A 17,211-nucleotide genomic window follows, 5' to 3' on the forward strand; every position below is an offset into this window, starting at 1 on the left:
CTTCTTGACATTCAAAATGCAAATACCCTGCAACCATATTCTCCTGCTTCCTGTCATACTGAGCTCAAAGCCTTGGCAGGACTATTTCTGGACAGTCCACATTACTGATTTTCAGATATGGACATGCTTGCTGTTCACTTACAGTTCTCTTTAATGACAAACACTACTTGGAAATGGCTTAATTGGATTGCCTGCTTAATAGCATTAGGATTGTTGTGCTGGCTTAGCTGAGCTCTGCCGGTCCTTGGCTGGTTAAGAGATCAGCAAAGCTGCAAAATGGAAAGAGAACCTCCAGGTTTCAGGTGAGTCTTTTGCTCCTCGGAGCATCACTGCTTCTAAGAGAGAAGGAAGGCTCTGCTGAAGGTTTGTGTGTGTGTTGTTGCTTTGTTGCTGTTGAGTGTTTCTTCCAGGCTTTCAGGATGTTGTTGCACATTACTGAGATGGCTCTGGTCTGGTTTCCCAGTTGCTGTGTTGTGTTGTGGTACCAAACGAGGGCACAGCTTTGTCTTTGGGGTACATTTCTGTGTAACAGAGGAGACTTTGTCGGCCATGCACTTTAGTACCATTAGACAAGAATACATGTGATGATAAAACACTCTTTTGTTAAGGCTATATAATACATATTAAACAAAATTTCGAGAAGCAGATGGCTAATTAGGTAGTTCGGTGAAGCTGGGCTGATCATATGTTCCAGCTCCAAATAAAAAAGCAACAAAACTCGATTTGAATGTATTAAACCAACTTACATAAGGTTTTCTAATTAATATTAAGTAAAGCGGGTTGTACGTTGGGGACTGTGCATCTGAAATCGACACAGGATTAATGTTCTGCTTCCTGTTGAATCAGCTCTGTCTGGTGTTGGTTCTGTTCTTTTGACAACACAAACTAAATGTGATGTTGTGGTTATTTCAGGCTGCATCATTCTTCAGTGCCACATCCAGTGAAATGAGGCAGATCCCAAACAAACACGGGAAACTTTGTTATCTTTAATAACAGCTATTTGAAGAAATTCAAAGGCAGCAGCTTGTTGCACAGGATACATTAATATTGCATGGTGTGTTTCAAGCTGTACGCCAGGTTGTTTTGACATTTAAATACAGAACGAAAATACTACAAGAAAACTTTATGAATAAAGGCGCTCAGTTATGGGTGAGAGCAGTGCTTGAAATGCTGTTCTGAAGGAAAAGTGAATGTGAGGCTGTTCACCATGGAAGTCTTGGGGAAGAGTTTTCCCAGCAGTGCAGGTGTTGTAGGGATGGTTGTGTCATATAAGAGCTGTGTGACAAAGGTAAGAAAGAGTCTGGAAAGCAACGAAGGGCATTTTGTATGGGACCTGGGTGTGTAGGAGACATTCAGCCCCTCTGCAACTTGATTTCTGCAGACTTTTGTTAGCAGAACCCAATCACTGCACCGTGTGTGACTCTTGAGATCACATCCCACTGTGTCTGCTCCACAGGTGGAGCTGAGAGCGCTGCCCTTTGGTGTCACATACTGCTGCCTGGCTCTGCACAAAGGCCACGACACAGAAATGTCTTTCTCAGCAGTGCAGCATACAGAAGTCACCATTCTTTTCTCCTCTTTTCCCTCCTTTGCCTGCGGTGCCTTTTTCTTCTTAATATCAGAATCGATAAGCCAGATGAGTGTCGATCTGCACTTTTATTTCTCTTAGCTGTGCAGAGGCTCACATCTATAGGCAACAATAGGAAATGCTCAGTGCTGTCTGTGTGCTGTTCAGCTCGCTGCAGAGCTTTTGAAGGCTTTTTTTATGGGAAGAATTGAAGCTTCATCTCCTGAGTGACCTCAGAGAAAGCCCAAGTCACTGCATGCTCACAGCCTGCTTCGTGTCTGCTTCTCAGCAGAAGCTGTTCTGTGTTCCAGTCGCAAAAGAGCTGGATGCTGTTGGCAGACAAATGGGTGCTGTGTTAACATCTTGTTTTTGCTGAAAGCAACCCATAGGGGCAGGGTCGGAGCCTCGTCCTTCAGTGCCAGATGACTAACGTGGCCGCTGCCACCCAGCGCTGGGAGAGGAGGGGGAGAAGCTCCGTGCCTCCCTTCTAATTGATTTCCTCTTCCCTTCTCCAACAAGCTGTCAGATTTGAATGTTTGCCTCAGTTTTCTTTGCCATGTGTCGGGATGGTGGGCTGGTTGCTCAGAGCTGGCAGGAAGCAGCAAACATCCTGCCAGAATGGAGAACGCGGAGACGGCCCATGTTGTGGGGAAGGGGTGGGATTCATGCAGGGCATTGCTTTCCGAGGGCTGTCACCACTAAAGGAGCTGAACGCTGAGGACATGACATGAGTGTTTTCCCAGTTGGAACTTTCCACGACATTATAGTGTTTGAACCACTGGTTCTGTAACTTTCTGCTTTGGTTTAAGCTTCAGCTATGAATGACCGGAATAAATTCCCTCACCGTCTGAAGAGTTGTGTGAACTCACCTCAGGGATTTTGGCATGAAAGATCAGACTTAAGTTAGAGTCCATCCCAACCACACAGGGCTGGCTCTGCACCCACGTCTGCTTGGCTTACAGCCTTGGGATCATGACAGCAAAGGCAGTGTGGGAGAAGAGGTTAAATGTGCTGAGATTTGAAGTATATTCTTGTGGATAAGCTGCTATCATTCAGAGCTGTATTCTGAAAATCTCTGTGTGTCTTGATTTCCATAGGAAAGCAGTTTAGCCAGGATTTTAAAGGCAAATGGGTGGCAGAAACGGCATGCCTGAGCTCAGACCCAAGATGAGTTATATGTAGAAGGGCAACAGCAAAACAGCTTTCAGAACAGGGCAATTTTGGACATTTTTTTTTAAGTTAAATTACATAAGGGTAAGTTCTCAAAGCCATTAGTACTGTGTTTTGCTGTTTAGTTGGTCTGCCAGAGGCTGTGCCAAAAAAAGAAAGAAAGAAGGTATTTATTTTTCAAGTAAACACTTCTGGTTCAGTTCTGAGGCTCTCTTTGTGCATGCTACAGCAGCAGCGTGGTGAACAAACAGTGTTTGCTTCCCTTTTCAGTTCATCTTCAAGAAGCGCTTTTCTTATTTGGTTAGATGTTCTCAGTGCAGTCACCTAGCAACTTGTGAGGGCCTTTGATTCAAACATTAATCTCTAAATGCACAAACTAAGAAAATAAGGGTCCTCAGAAGTGCTGAAGTGAAGCATTAAAAGTCTCAAAGTTAGCTGCTGCAACTCGATGCTGAGCCATTAAAATTGTGCTTTAATTCATAAATATGCATTTTCTATAAGGCAAAAAATGTGTGTACATTTTTTAAAGCCATTTTCAAGTTACTGCTCAATTAAATGTACTTTGGGAAGTGTGTAGGTACCATCATGTTACATTTCACCATGTGTGCGCATACGTTGTGACTGAAGATACTCTGATACCCAAATGTGTATCTAAGCATTCTAAGTCCAAAGTAAGGGAAAGCTTCCAGCAAGAATTCCAATATTTGCTGCCTTTGGCATTTTCAGAAACACTTGCATTAATTTGATTCTGATTTCAGCTATGATGTTTGTACTCAGAAACACACAAACAGGCAATTCTGCAGCTGTGCTTTTTTCTCGTCCCATTCTATACCAGCGCTGTTCTGTTACCCAGCAGGTAACAGCATGTATGAAAAAATGGTGTAAGTTGGCCTAGAACAAAGCATGAAGAAGAGAGGTAGGAAATGGTTTGATTGTGGAAATGATGTGGGAATTACTGCAGTATTATAGAGCACCTATCTTGGAACTGCCAAAGATTGCTGGAGGGCCACTTAGGAAGGATCTCAGTCCAGAAATATGAGTGCTCCTGGTATTTAGAGCACTCGAATGTCACTTCTGTACAGAATTATAATGTGTGCAACAGAAAAGAGTGGTTTTTAGCTCATTAGTATGAGCTTGAAATTCGTATTTCCTAAGGAAAACAAGGCAACATTTTATTGAACTCCTCCTGGTGTGAGGTGCCTCCAGTGCAGCTTTTATTTGTCTGATGTGGCTGTACCTGTCACAGCAGCTTCCCATTTTGTGCTGCAGCCGTGATGGAAGTGGCACACCGCTGGAAGCTGTCTGCTCCACTCAGCATAAATGTCCACTGCTTCACAGCCATTGTTTCCAATGGTTTTTTAAGCATTTTTCAATTAAAGCTGTGCACATCGGCTTCTATACTGCAATGAGTGAGCATTAAGCTCTGGTGTTATTCCTACTGCAGTGCTATCAAACATCCGTTTGGAGCAATGACAGTGGTTTCATCACCCTAGCTGACACAAATCATTGCTGTTTTAGAAACAGCTTACTAACTCCTTCTATAAGGTAAATGGTGAGGCCATAAATAAGAAAAAGCATGTTGTTCATCAGTAAAACCTCTCAGAATTGTCTGTGTTCTGTGTGAGTCACAGAAGTGTTACTGGAGGGGAAGGAATCTCAGCAGTGGTTGCAGCCATTCTGATCTCTTTACAGTTTCTTCTTTTCTTATTTGGATTTTCACCTTCCTTTCACTTTGGTGCTATTCCATTTCCTAACGTGGCAATTCCATCTATGAATAAAAGCTTGAACTTCCTTTGGATTGTGGAATTCAATGTATAGGATTCCTATTTAAGGATTCAATTATTCTACAGTCAAAGCATGGAAAAAGTTAATAAAATATATTTATTTATTTATTTTTAATGTTGAAGGATTTTTCATCCGAGCATAAAACCAAAAATATTCCTTAAAAGAGGAAGGTTTTGGAAGGAATAGTGAAATTGAATCCTTCAGCTCCTGCTTCAAACATTTCAGATCTGTGATGTAAGTTTGTTGGATGTCTCCATTGGTGAGGTCTGCACTGGCACATGACACCAATGCACCTCAGCCTCTCAGAGGCAGATTTTATTTGGTTATATTTTCCTGGAACCATTCAAGGCTGAATTCTTGTAGCAGAAAATTTAGTTCAAAGTTGATCTCCTCTGCTTTAAGATTCATTTTAGGAAGCCAGGTGCCACTCGGCAGTTAAGCAAGTGAGCCAAATAGTGCAGACATTCTCCTGGATATGGCCTTCCAGTGGTGTAATCCTGGTGTGGATTCCCCAGTGGGAAGGGGGTTGTGTTCAACAAAGGTCTGGCTGCCTCAGTGCTGAGAACGTTCTTGAGAACATGGTAAGGGAAAAGTACAAGCATGAAGAGCCAAAGAACGACGGTCATTATGCTCTTCCAGGAAAGCACTTAAACAAGTCTGAAAGAGTATTATTCATAATGGGAGTCTGGTGGAAAATATACAGCTATATTTTCTGCAGTGAAATTCTTTTTCGGGTTGTCAAAGGCCGTGAATGAAGCGTTCATACCCTCAATGAGCACGTTGTCCTTGTGGGCAGCCTTGTGCAGAGCGGAATAAAAATAGTAGTTGAAAGAATGGAAAAATGTGTTAAGTATATGGAGTAAAGCAATGAAAATTCAGTTTCACAAAGCATGGCTTATTTCCACTTTTTATAATAATATGAATTTGGGAGCTTTTGGTTGCATTTTCTTTGTGTGTTGGAATGGGCTCATAGAGTCCTGCCGTGCCTTTGCTGGGTCAAAGATCTGAAGAATATTCTGGCAGCACAGCCACTTTGCTCACATTGAATGAACAGGGAGGGAATAACAGCTCGTGTGAACTCATGCAGCTCCCATGGCACTGAGAAATGCACGATACAGGGCTCTGCTTGCTGTGTTGCATGGCACTGTAGCACTCAGATCCTCGGTGCTTCAGGTTGGAAACCTGGCAGACTTATAAATAGCAGCTTTAATTACTTCTTCTATTGGGCATTACGTAGAGAGGGGATTGGAATAAAGAGGTTAACATGACAAAGTGATGATCTCTTCTGTATGAAAGCCTGTTATTCCAACTGGGGGGGGGGGGATTCCCCAGGGATAAAACTATCTGGGAGGACGTGTGACGTGCTTGCAATGTCTCTTTATAGCATTCCTGATACGAGCATTAATAGTTTAAATGACTACAACAAAATTTCATTAACAGGAAGTAATCAGTGAAATGCATCCTCGCTTAAATCTGCTAATACTTCTTGGCGTCTGGTGCTCTGTGCTGCAACAGTGTACATTTGATGCAGTGCACAGCCCAAAAGCTTCTTAGCCTCTTTTAATCTTAAAATCACAAAATACTGCATCCACCCAATGTGTTGCTTCATCTGAGGATCAGGCACCTTCCTACAAATGGAGACCTGCCATGTAAGCGTCAATTTTTCACCTTGAGATTCAAATTCTTGACTAGCTAACCTAGCAGTTATATTGCTTATCCTTGTGGTTAGCTACATTTACGCACTTGGCAAGCCATGCAGAGAGAAAATACATTAATAATCCCCTTAAGAACCATATTAGCAGAAGTTACACTGCTGTCTCTGGTTCCATTTTATCTCCGTGTTATTATTTCTTGTCCAAGAGCAGTGTGAGAGTACCATTGGTTTTGTCACAGATAAATAACATTTGTGAAGTTGGATACGCCTGAAAATTTTCCAGCAAACCTTTCCACAAAATGTAAAACTTGTTAAAATAACTAAAACAAAAACAAAACCCCAAACAAATAGATGTTATATGCTGATTAAAACACCTACACGTGTACATAGTACTGTATAGTGTATCCCAACCTACATATTGTAAAAGCCCAGTAAGATCCATTGAGAGCAGCCAGTACCTTGGCCAGCAGCAAAGAGCCCAAAACATCTGATATCTGTGATAAATATTCCACGTAACTCAGTCTCGGGGAACACAGAACATAGCTGGTTTTCTATGAAATACGGTTATTTCCATTTCAGTTGGAAAACTTAACAAGAAAGATTACAGCCAGGAAAAATTAGAGCATATTTTCCCCATCAGATAGAAAAGAGGCAATTAAGACATCTTCTAGGTCAATGAATGAGTCTAGACATGCTAATAGCTGCTAGGGAATTTGCATCTATTCTTTCAGCTTGCATAATGTGTCCAGAAATTGGTCCAAAAGGGGAAGGAATGAACAGAATATGATGAAAGTCAATGTGCTCTACTTAGAGGAGACTTGGGTCTTGACAGCCCATGCACATGTGCTGCTTGGTCCTAACTGAGCTTTTTACTACATCTTCTGTATGTGCAGCAATGTGTAAGTTGACGTGTTCAAATGCCTGACCACTGACTGTGTGGGAGGGCAGCATTACACACCAGAATGAAGATGTAACAGTTTTTAACGTGAAATCCCTAGGAAAGGAATCTTCAGTGAGTGTTGTACTAATGGAATCCAAAAAGCACGAGGCAGCGCATTAGTTTGTGTTCCCAATGGTGCAGGGGGTTCTCAGGGTTTGCTGCAGTACACTCAGCCCAGCACCAGTGGCTGGCTCTAAGCGCAGTGCATACACAGATTATGTTATTAACTTAAACCTTATTTTACGTTAGCCAATGTATAGGATGAGCTTAATCCATTCCCATTTAAATGTCAACACTGTAAATTTTAAACTGAGAATCCTTTTATAGCCTATGGAGAGAAATGGACTCTCCTCAAATGTGATTTCACTCATCCTAAAGCATTTTGTTAACAAGGGAGCATCCATCTCTTCTAGTGGGAGGCACTTCCATGTAATGTAGGCATTTGCAGCAGGGTGTGAAGAGCATTTTGTTGTAAAAAAAGGGCCTGCTTCCCTCCATTGGCTGTAAGACCATGAGCTCAAACAGATTCAAACTTTATACACGCACGGATGAGATAAATCCAATGGTGTTCATTTATAAATTTGTAATAATAAGGAAATTCTATGCAATTCCCTCTCCCACTGCAGCTTCATAAATCATAATGCTTCAGTCACGAAGCACGTATTATTTATTTACAAGGAAAAAGCAGCTGTAAACCAGGAGAAAAGCCAAGGGATCCGCTGCTCAGCATAAGCAAGGGAAGACCTGAGTTTGTATTTTCACATTAGTGTCCATCATCTGAAAAAGGAAAGCTTTGCTGATAGGATTTGGAGGAAGCCCAGGGGTATTATCTTAAACATAAGCAATATGGAAGGGAACCCCTCATGTGAACATAAATGTTTTTCTCTCCTAAAGCAACACAGACTTTGTTATAGATTCCTCTCCAACAGAACACATACCTAGAGCATTACTGGAAATGGAACTTCAGTGGACAGTGTGTGCCTGAAAGGAGAGCTGTGATTACTGCTTTTATCACACGTGGTTAGCAAAGCACCACTTGCAAGAACCTGAAATGAAGAGGCCAGTGTGTATCTTGGGGGCAGATTTGTATGGCACCAAAGCTCCTTTTGCAGCTGTAGGTCTGCCCTTGCTCACTCCCAGTGCTGCTGGGAATTCAGGTGCCACACTTCTTGCCCATCAGAAGAGCTCAGCTTTTTTACCATCTGAGTTTGGTGTCTCCAAGGGAGCGAAGCCACATGTCTTGCGTCAGAATCCATCTTTGCCATTAGGATTTGGGGCATAGCTAGTTACTGCAAAGGGCATCACTTAGGCACATGCAGCTTTTCAGCTCTAAGGCAAGCAGGGTGTTGGCCACGTGCTGTGGCAAGGCCTTCCTTGGTGTGCTAAGCATCGGGAATGGGAGTTGGGACAGAAGTTCCCTGCAGCCTGCAGGATACCTCGAGGCTGCTGCAGATATTCTGCCTCTGAAGGAGCATCGTGGTTTTGTCATGAGAGCAGAAGTGGAATTATGAAAGAACTGAGGAGGTCTGAATAACAGATTCAACCACAATTTCTTAGCAATATAATAGTTCTTATTAGATTAAAGTATTAAGGAGAAAAAAAGAAAAAGCTCAGAGACTTTCATATGCCTTTAATAGGTTATTTTGAGCTTCCGTTGAAGCAGATACACTTTTAGCAGATTGGCTTAAATGCCAATTGGGTAATAGAGCAAGAAGAAAAGCCATAATCTTTCTTTAGAGCAGAGAGTCATTTACAACTGAAATCAGACTAATTACCACAATTGAACTTGTGGAACCCCTTGCCTTTGTTAATAGACTTACTGTGCCAATAGCTCCGAATGGACATAAAAGCCAAACTAAGAAAAACTTGGCGTACTCCTGAGATATTAATGTGATCTTTCCTGACACAAACAAAGAAATGTCACTTTGCACTTTGTAGCAGAGGCTTAAAGGGGAAAATTTTGATTATTTTACAGTTTTTAAAAAGCTTAAAGCAGAGAGACCACAGGGCTGAAAAGCATTGACTTGGGGAGAGCGGGGCTGTGTCCAGGGCTGGCTCAGGACATGTTGTCAGCACCACGCACGTTTTAAACCAATGGAGCACCTTTGTCTGTTCCTTTTCTTTTCTTTTACTCATTGTCGGTTTGTTCCAATCTCTGAGTCACTTTGATAAATCTGTTTGTAAAGAGTTTTACGCAGTCAGTGAACTTCAGAGCAAACACATTGATGGGTTGTTCAGCTGTAGGTATTCTCACCAATCACATTCAGTGCAACTCAGTCTGTTGTATGTGTTTGTTTTTTTTTCCCTCTAGAACGCAACAATTCATATTGCAAAGCAAAATCTTTGGCTTTAGTGGTATATGATGTTAAAATAACAGAGAGCACGTGAAGGGGGAAGGAGTTCCAAAGGAACATTAATAGGAAGGCTCTGTGTGCTGTGTTGTGACCTCCTCTCATGCTCACTCCTCTCTCCCATCCTTTTGCCAGGCACGGTTTAGTCTGATTTCCACACTCCACGCAGACATTATGAATGGCATGTTTGTGTGTTAATCATAACTGCCTTAAAGCACAGCTGCTGCCACTCTGAAAATTCATGTTGCAGTCAGGTGTCGTTGCAAGCTTGATTTCTTATCTAGCAGCGTGTTAATGCATGGTGCTTTATTGCACGTGGGATTAAGTTTCAAACTTTGGAGCTGGAAATTTATTATACCGTTTCAATATGATTTACACAGAACTTACCATGCATGTGCCAGCTGGAACCTGCTTGGAATTTGTTATTTTCCATCCACATCTGCAACAGTTTCACATTGTTTACAAGGAGAGCGTGCAGTCTTACATAAGTCACTTACTTTCATGCCCTTTTTCTGCATTATTTTACTCCATTTGTGATGGATTTAAGCACCCTGCCGCATGGGGTGTTAAAAGCCATAAAATAATGGAAAATAAAAAACTGTTTTTGGCTGCAGGAATGGCCCGTGCACAATCAGAAATATTAAACAGCATTTAAGAAGTGTGGGTGAGATGTGTTGAATGAGCTACATTATATAAAAGTGCCTTATTCAGGCTATTGAGTATAAGGGCTAATATGGGAAGGGATGCAAAGGAGAATGTGGCTTTTACTTACCAGCTTGGGTAAATTACAGCCCTGGGGAAGTGATGCAAGTGAGGTGACTTTGCACAGACTTCCTGAATTGTTTAACAAACCTTGAGGTTCTGTTACTTGCACTCGGTTTTCCATCAGCACTATGTGGACTTGGAGGCGCAGCAAAGAAATCCTGTTGTATTGCATGGACAGTCAGAATGAGTTGCAATCTCAGTTTGCAATCTTCTGGTTTTTGGGGGCTCAGTGATGACTTACTGAGTTCAAGCATTGCTACTTGAAAATTCTTGGCTTGTTTTAAGCAATATTCTCAGATAAATGTCTGCTGGAATATCACTGACATTTATGCCAAGCCTGTTACTTACACTAATATATTGCTCTCAGTAAATAAATGGGATAGAAAATAGTATTTACCTTGCCATATCATGAGAAAACTATTCATTCCGTCTGACTTAAACTGAGAGATACTGTTTATATTGCTGCTCCAGTGAGCCAAGAAAAGCTGCACAAATATGTCATGACCATACAGTGGAAAATGCCTGTGTACGGTTTCCATGTGTCTGTAGTTGAGGTTCTGTATGACGGAATAACAAGAATATCCATGTTGCTTTCTAAGAACTTGGGCTTAATGTGGGAGCTCACTTATGAGACAAAGATCAAGCTCTAGGAGTGTTTTCTTTGCTTGAAAAATGTTTTGATGTCTTTGTCAGCCATCGAGACAAACTGCAGAGAGCATCTCAGTTCATTGACTTCATCGCGCGATGTGAATTGAGTTCTGACATTCCCATAGGTCATTACTGCACGGCTGCTTTATCTGCTATGAACCTGGCATAAATCTAGGCTGCCACGGAGGTCCTGTGTTCTGTTTTTGTGAGCGTTCTGTGCATTGAGCGAACTCAGGGAACTGCTCCAGCTAAAATCCAACCTTGCCAAAAAAACAAATTGGCTGCGTAGATGTTAATACATAGCAGCAAGCAGACAGGACCACTGGTTTTGACAGTAATGTGCCATATGTCAAATTAAAGTAGTCATGTAAGCACGGCTGAAGGAACGGTTGCCTTGCCAGCCCCATCTCCTGACGCAGTGCTTCCCTCAGAGTGCAGACATAGGAGCTGGCAGAGCACGGGGAGGCTGCAGCATGAGCTGGGGAGGGCTCAGTGTGCAGATGTGCATGCAGCGTGCTGAGGTAGCAGACTGGTGGCTGCAGCTGCCTTAATTTTCCTTGCACACAGAACTTGAGCACAAGGTTTAAAAGTTACAGTGACTGCATGATGGGAAGTGCTGCTGATTGCTTTCCCTGCTGCAGATTCTCCATCTTCATCCGTTTCTTACAGTTGAAAAATGTTTTTCTTTGAAATTTCGACTGCAAATGTAAATGGTTCATTTGTAATTAAACAACCTGATGAGTTATCAGGTTGTTTAATCGCAGATAACAGGTGACCCAGTGGCCTAATGGATAAGGCATCAGCCTCCGGAGCTGGGGATTGTGGGTTCAAGTCCCATCTGGGTCGTACTGCTGTCGTTTTGTGTTCAATAAATGTTTAGATCTACTGAGGAATGTAGTTTCATGGGGAAAAATTGATGATAGTGGTTGGACTGAATGATCTCGGACGTCTTTTCCAACCTTGGAGATTCTATGGTTGTATTTCTGACTCCAGTTGGTGTAACACGGAGTTTGTTGCTGATTCCTTCCCAAGAGGATGCTGTTACATGGGGATAAAACTGTGTTCTTAGTGACTGATGAGAGTTGGAAAGTGTTATTGAAGTTTCTAGCAGATGACCCTTTAATAAGATGTATTTAATTGGATCAGACTTACAACAAATATTGGCCATCTGTTGAATAACATCAGAAAAGTAAAGAGAAACAGCAACAGGAAAAAATCTTCAACAAATGAACAAATGAGCCTCAATTTCTTGATATAATCCCACACAAAACAGGATGGGTGGTTAAATTTTAAACCCCAGCCTGAGCTGTTTCAGAGAAGCATCCAAAATGATGTTTGGTTTTTTTTCTCTTCTGAACCTTTTCACATTTAAAATGCTCTTTGCTGCTCCAGTCCTACTTCAGGCTGAGAGGCTGAGGGTGGTTAGTGCCATAAATGTCTGCTTTTGTGGGGTGAAACTCCATGTCCATAGCTGTGCAGATGCTGTGGCTGCCCTCCCTATCTGACTGTGTTGACAATATTAACGTATCTTTAATATCTTCCCTCCTGTTGGATCATTGGACCATTATTTTTACATGTCGTAAATTAATGGGATAATAATGTTCACGTATCAATACCTATTTTGCATGAAAGCAAATGAAGTCATCAAATCAGAGCTAATGTAGAATAAATTATCAGATCTGATTCTTAATAATAATTACAACCCAGCACGAAATGGGAATGCCTACATATCTCCTAACTGAAGATATTGAAATTGGCACTACAGATCCAATAATGCAGTGAATACTGCCGATTTCATTATATCCAAATGATTTGTTCTGGTGTCAGCAGGTGAGTAAATACTGCTTTTCAATTTATTTATTTTCTATGTGTGTCTTTCAGACACAAAATTAATATCGTTCATTATTAATGCAGTCATTTTAGCACGGAATATCCTATAGGACAAGCCACAAAATGGATTCATTGTGCAAACAGGAATGAGTTAATTGTTGGAGTTAACTTGCTGTCTAAATGCACATTAAACTCTCACGGAGAGAATCATTAACATTAAGCACCATAAGGTGCATTTTTTGTGGCATAAGCTTTGTAATTCTCTTTTGATTTGAACCTTCCCAAGCTAAAATGAACTGGAAGGAGCAAATGAAATCAGACTGACTGAGGGAAGCATGGGCTGCTGTTCCTGTCATTATTTTATTCATACATGACTTTATGAAATTCTGTTTCAAGCATAAACATGAAGTGGGACATAAACAGGACATAAGAGCTGTAATAACATTTGCATGATGGGATTGGATCTTCCAGCCTTTAAAATGAAGTGCTTTGCTTTTAAGAAAAGAAATAAAATAAATGTGCAAGTCATGAATATTTTGCTTTTGCGCTTCTGAAGCCCCATTACACTCTTCTGGAGTCACAATTGTGTGAAAGTTAATGTCAAAGCATTCTGTCATCCTTTTAACAGCTTTTACATGTGTCAGTAAATGTAGAATTGGGTGATTATCTCTGTCCTGTTAGTGACTGGGAACTCATTCTCCCATTGGGATTGCATCCAGGCAGGTACTGCAGGGAGCTGATTTCCTGGAGTTCAGCAGTGGCGAGATGATTCTGTTCTGATTTCAGACAGCTTGTTTGGTGTCGTCCTGACCTCACTTACATCCTGGGGAAAAAAATAAAGTAAATCTTTTGGCAGTGGTGGAATTAGTGTTTGGTTTGCATTTACTGCCAAGTAAGGCTTATTAATTTTGTTAGTAAGTTAAAAGGTTTCTCAAATATAACTAAATACACATATTTTAATTCAAAATACACTAAAATGCGTAGCATTCAGCTCTTGGCATTTGGATCTGGCATTTCTCTTCTGTTTTTGTCCATTGTAAGTCATGCTAAAGGAAGGAGCTGTTTTAGTTTACAACTACCCGTAGCTTGATATCATTGAATTATTAATAAAGCGTTGTGAAAAGCAAGCTATAAAGCTAGTACTAAAATATTTCCAAGCGTTTGTACCATTCTGACGGTAAAACCCACCAGCTGTGCTAGGACATTTTCTGTACTCGTTCAGATTTCCATGCTTCCAGCTGGGAAGTGAATCAGATGTTACCATGAGGCGCCCGCAGCCTGCAATACAGCACAGCCTGGGGACATGGTGTGGCTTGGTGTGGGGGCAGGCTGGGAGCAGGGGGGTAGGAAGGGAAAAGGCTGGATGAGCTGGATGTGGTGGCAAAGCCTTCAGAAGATGAAGGCCCTCATTGCTGCTCACTGCCTCATTGAGGACCACAGTTGAAATGTGAGCAGAGGCCGTTATGAGGTTTTCCATAAAGCCCTTTACTTTCTGTTGGCTTCCTCTGAGGAGCCCTCTGGGATTCTGGCTGTATTACCAAGTAGCATCCAACAGCTGCATGCTGGAGATTGGTTTCATGCTGTATCCTCTCACCTCATGCTGTCCTGAAACATGTACAGCCTGTGCTACTCCACATTACCCGCTCTCCCAGCCCGTTTGTTTTTGCATCTGTTAGCGCAACAAGCTGAAGACAGCTGCTCTATAACAGACATCCCATTTCTGAGGTTAGGCACGTCAATGAATTAGTGCGGATTCTGAAGGATGAACATTCACAGGAAACATTTGTGGGAAATGGTGATCTCTGCCTATAAAAAAAAAGGAACACAGTCAACAATGGATTGAAATGCTGTTCTATGGCATACTTGGAAATTAATGTCTTCTGCCTCTTTTGTTTTGCGAGCACGGCAGTATAAAAATAATATAAGGTACCTTCTTTTCCTTATAACTGACATTATAGAAATGTCAGATCTAGAAGATGTGGTATGGGAGGTATTTTGCTGTATCCCAGCTGTTTTAAAAGTGCTGCAGGAATATATTCATCTCTTTCTCCCCCGGCACGACCAGGTCCACTGAATTCATTGCTGGAAATGAAAATACATACGCAGCCACTGCCAGACATGCAGCCAGTATTTGCACACTGCTGTAGATCTTGCAAAGCCAGCTTAGGGGCAGCATCCATCTGTTTTGTTCTTAGTGTAAAGGAGTTAATGACCCGAGTAGTTAAGACTGTCCAGGAGATCTGTGTAATCCTTTCACACAAATAAGATACTGTTGCAGCTAATTATTACTATCTCTATTTTTTTTTTCCTACTTTGTAGTAGAGATTTCTGTCCTCCCTCCTATTAATTTAGCATAAATGAACTTGACAAAGTTGGAAAAGAAAACCTGTAGAGCAAAGTCAGACGTTTGAATGACCTTTGGGGTTGGATTGGATGACCTCCAGACGTCCCTTCCAACCCCTACAATGTGGTGATTTGGTGAGGCAGAGGATGTGCATCCAGTTACTGCCTGGCAGACTCTTAGAGCTCACAGTAAGGAATCAGCTCTAAATTTATCAGTGTTGCAGCTCATCTACTTTGACTTCAAGGTAAGTTTCTGCTGCTGCTTGGAGGAGGTAGATTGAAGACTGCAGAAAGTGCAGTGAGGATAAAGTAACCCATTGAGCAAGCAAGGGATAGCTCTTCATAGGTGAGAACTTTAAGGCGCTTTGTGACCTCATGCTGTTACAAAAGAGCTTTAAGAAGCTTAGGAACATGATAAGGTGGTGAGGGAGTGGGGTGTTTTCCTTATGAGCCATGTTAGCCCTCCTGTAGGTGGGGTGATGCAGTCTGTAAAATGGCCAGTGGATTCATGTCCATTACAATTAAAGGTTCTGCTTCTTCTGACTCGTGTTTCTGATATATAATAGAACCCTCGTCTGTATTAAATACAATGCAAACACTGGATTTTTTAATACAAGTCATAACCAGAGCATCATATCCAGAACAGGAGGAGGAGAAAGTCCTATTTAATTGTTTCAGTTTGTGCTCGGAATATACTCCCTATTCCTGAGCTTACTCTGTTCCTAGTAAATTTATTTAAACAGTAATGCTTATTTAAAAATAATAATAAAAAAAGTAATTAATACTGAAATGGCTTGTCTGTTTTGAAGCAGTACTCTATTTCTGTTTAATGTAATTACTGTATTTAATCATAGAAGGAGCTAATGCATGCCATGTGACAGTTTTGTTCATTGCTCGGTGTCGGGCAGAAAGAAGAAGTCGAGCAGTAATATGGGTCCCTTGGGGAAATTCTGTGGCTTCACTGAAAATGCAAAGCATGTAAAATAGCAACATAAAAATTATGAAGTGCTCCACATGACTACTGAGGCCCTTAAAGTTCTCTGTTATACTCTGAGGTGGAAGCACAGAGTGATTTCATGCTTATTTTAGTTTTATTGTAACTCCTTGGTCTAATTTGGAATCAATTCTTGCTCTGTTAGACAATAAAAGTAAAAGCCAAGAACAAATGTTGTTGCACAGAGTAAATTCCCTGTTGCTGCCGGTCGGACCTCTTCTCCTATTACCTTTGAGAGGATCGATACTCAACCCTAGAAACAAATTATGTAGGCAAGCATACGTATAGCTGTTGATGTCGGGCAAATAGTTGTTGTAGCAGTGGAGACAAAGCTTTAAAGTTTATTTCAATAAGAAGTTAATGGAAGATTTTTGTGCTACTTAAGGTTTTGAAAAAATATGATCTGAGTTGGGAAAATCACCTCATCTGATGCAGAAAGAAGTGAAAGGCTGACAAAGCTCATTGATTTCCCTGGCAGTTCAGTCGGACTTGCTTAGAAATGCTTGCTGTCATTGTGTTTTTTAAATAAACTTGCATAGAAAAGGGTTTTTTTTAATGTGTGCTCTCCATGCAGCTTCATTTATTGAACTGAAATAAATCTGGGGCATAGCAGAGAGGACCACTTCTATTGGGAAGTCTCATCTAGCCCATTAGGGGGTTGTTCTCTCATAAAATGGGAGTAAAAATGCGGTCTTAAATGTGTGTTGGATTTTTCTAACTCCAAACTGCAACACTCGTGACTTCTGCCTCAATACATTTACCCCCAGTTCTTGGGCACGCTTGTGTCTGTAAAGCTCTCCAGATACTTGGCTAAGTCGCGTGGGTGACAGGGGCTCAGCAAGAGCTTTTCTCCTCTATAGATCTAATAGAGAAGATTGCTTCTGTTATTTATTATTGAGATATTTCATTTCTGTCTCATCGGTCTGTGTCATATATAAGAGCTACGAGTAACAGCATTTTTTAGCAGATAACTCCCATCATGTATCATGCTGATAACCTTCACACGTCTGATAATTTAGAAAACAGCTTGAAATTTATGGCACTGCCTTGTAACTATAAGTGACTGATGACAACATATATATTTAATAACAACACATTTTTCTCAGCGCTGTGAACTGAAAGAAAAGGGTTGGGTGGAACGAATTGCCCTCTGTTACACATCAT

General features: G+C 41.3%; 1 protein-coding gene and 1 non-coding gene across 5 annotated transcripts in view; both read left to right on the plus strand.

The window, feature by feature from the left end:
- Positions 1-17,211, plus strand: part of PRKCA (protein kinase C alpha) — a 103,815-nt gene that overhangs the window by 20,612 nt on the left and 65,992 nt on the right. The gene's annotated exons all lie outside the window — the stretch shown is intronic.
- TRNAR-CCG (transfer RNA arginine (anticodon CCG)) lies at positions 11,654-11,726 on the plus strand. Its single transcript has one exon. It is a non-coding gene; the product is annotated as a tRNA-Arg (tRNA).

This window comes from Coturnix japonica, chromosome 23, assembly GCF_054131305.1.
Source record: "Coturnix japonica strain WE chromosome 23, WE-NBRP24, whole genome shotgun sequence".
Lineage (NCBI taxonomy): Eukaryota > Metazoa > Chordata > Aves > Galliformes > Phasianidae > Coturnix > Coturnix japonica.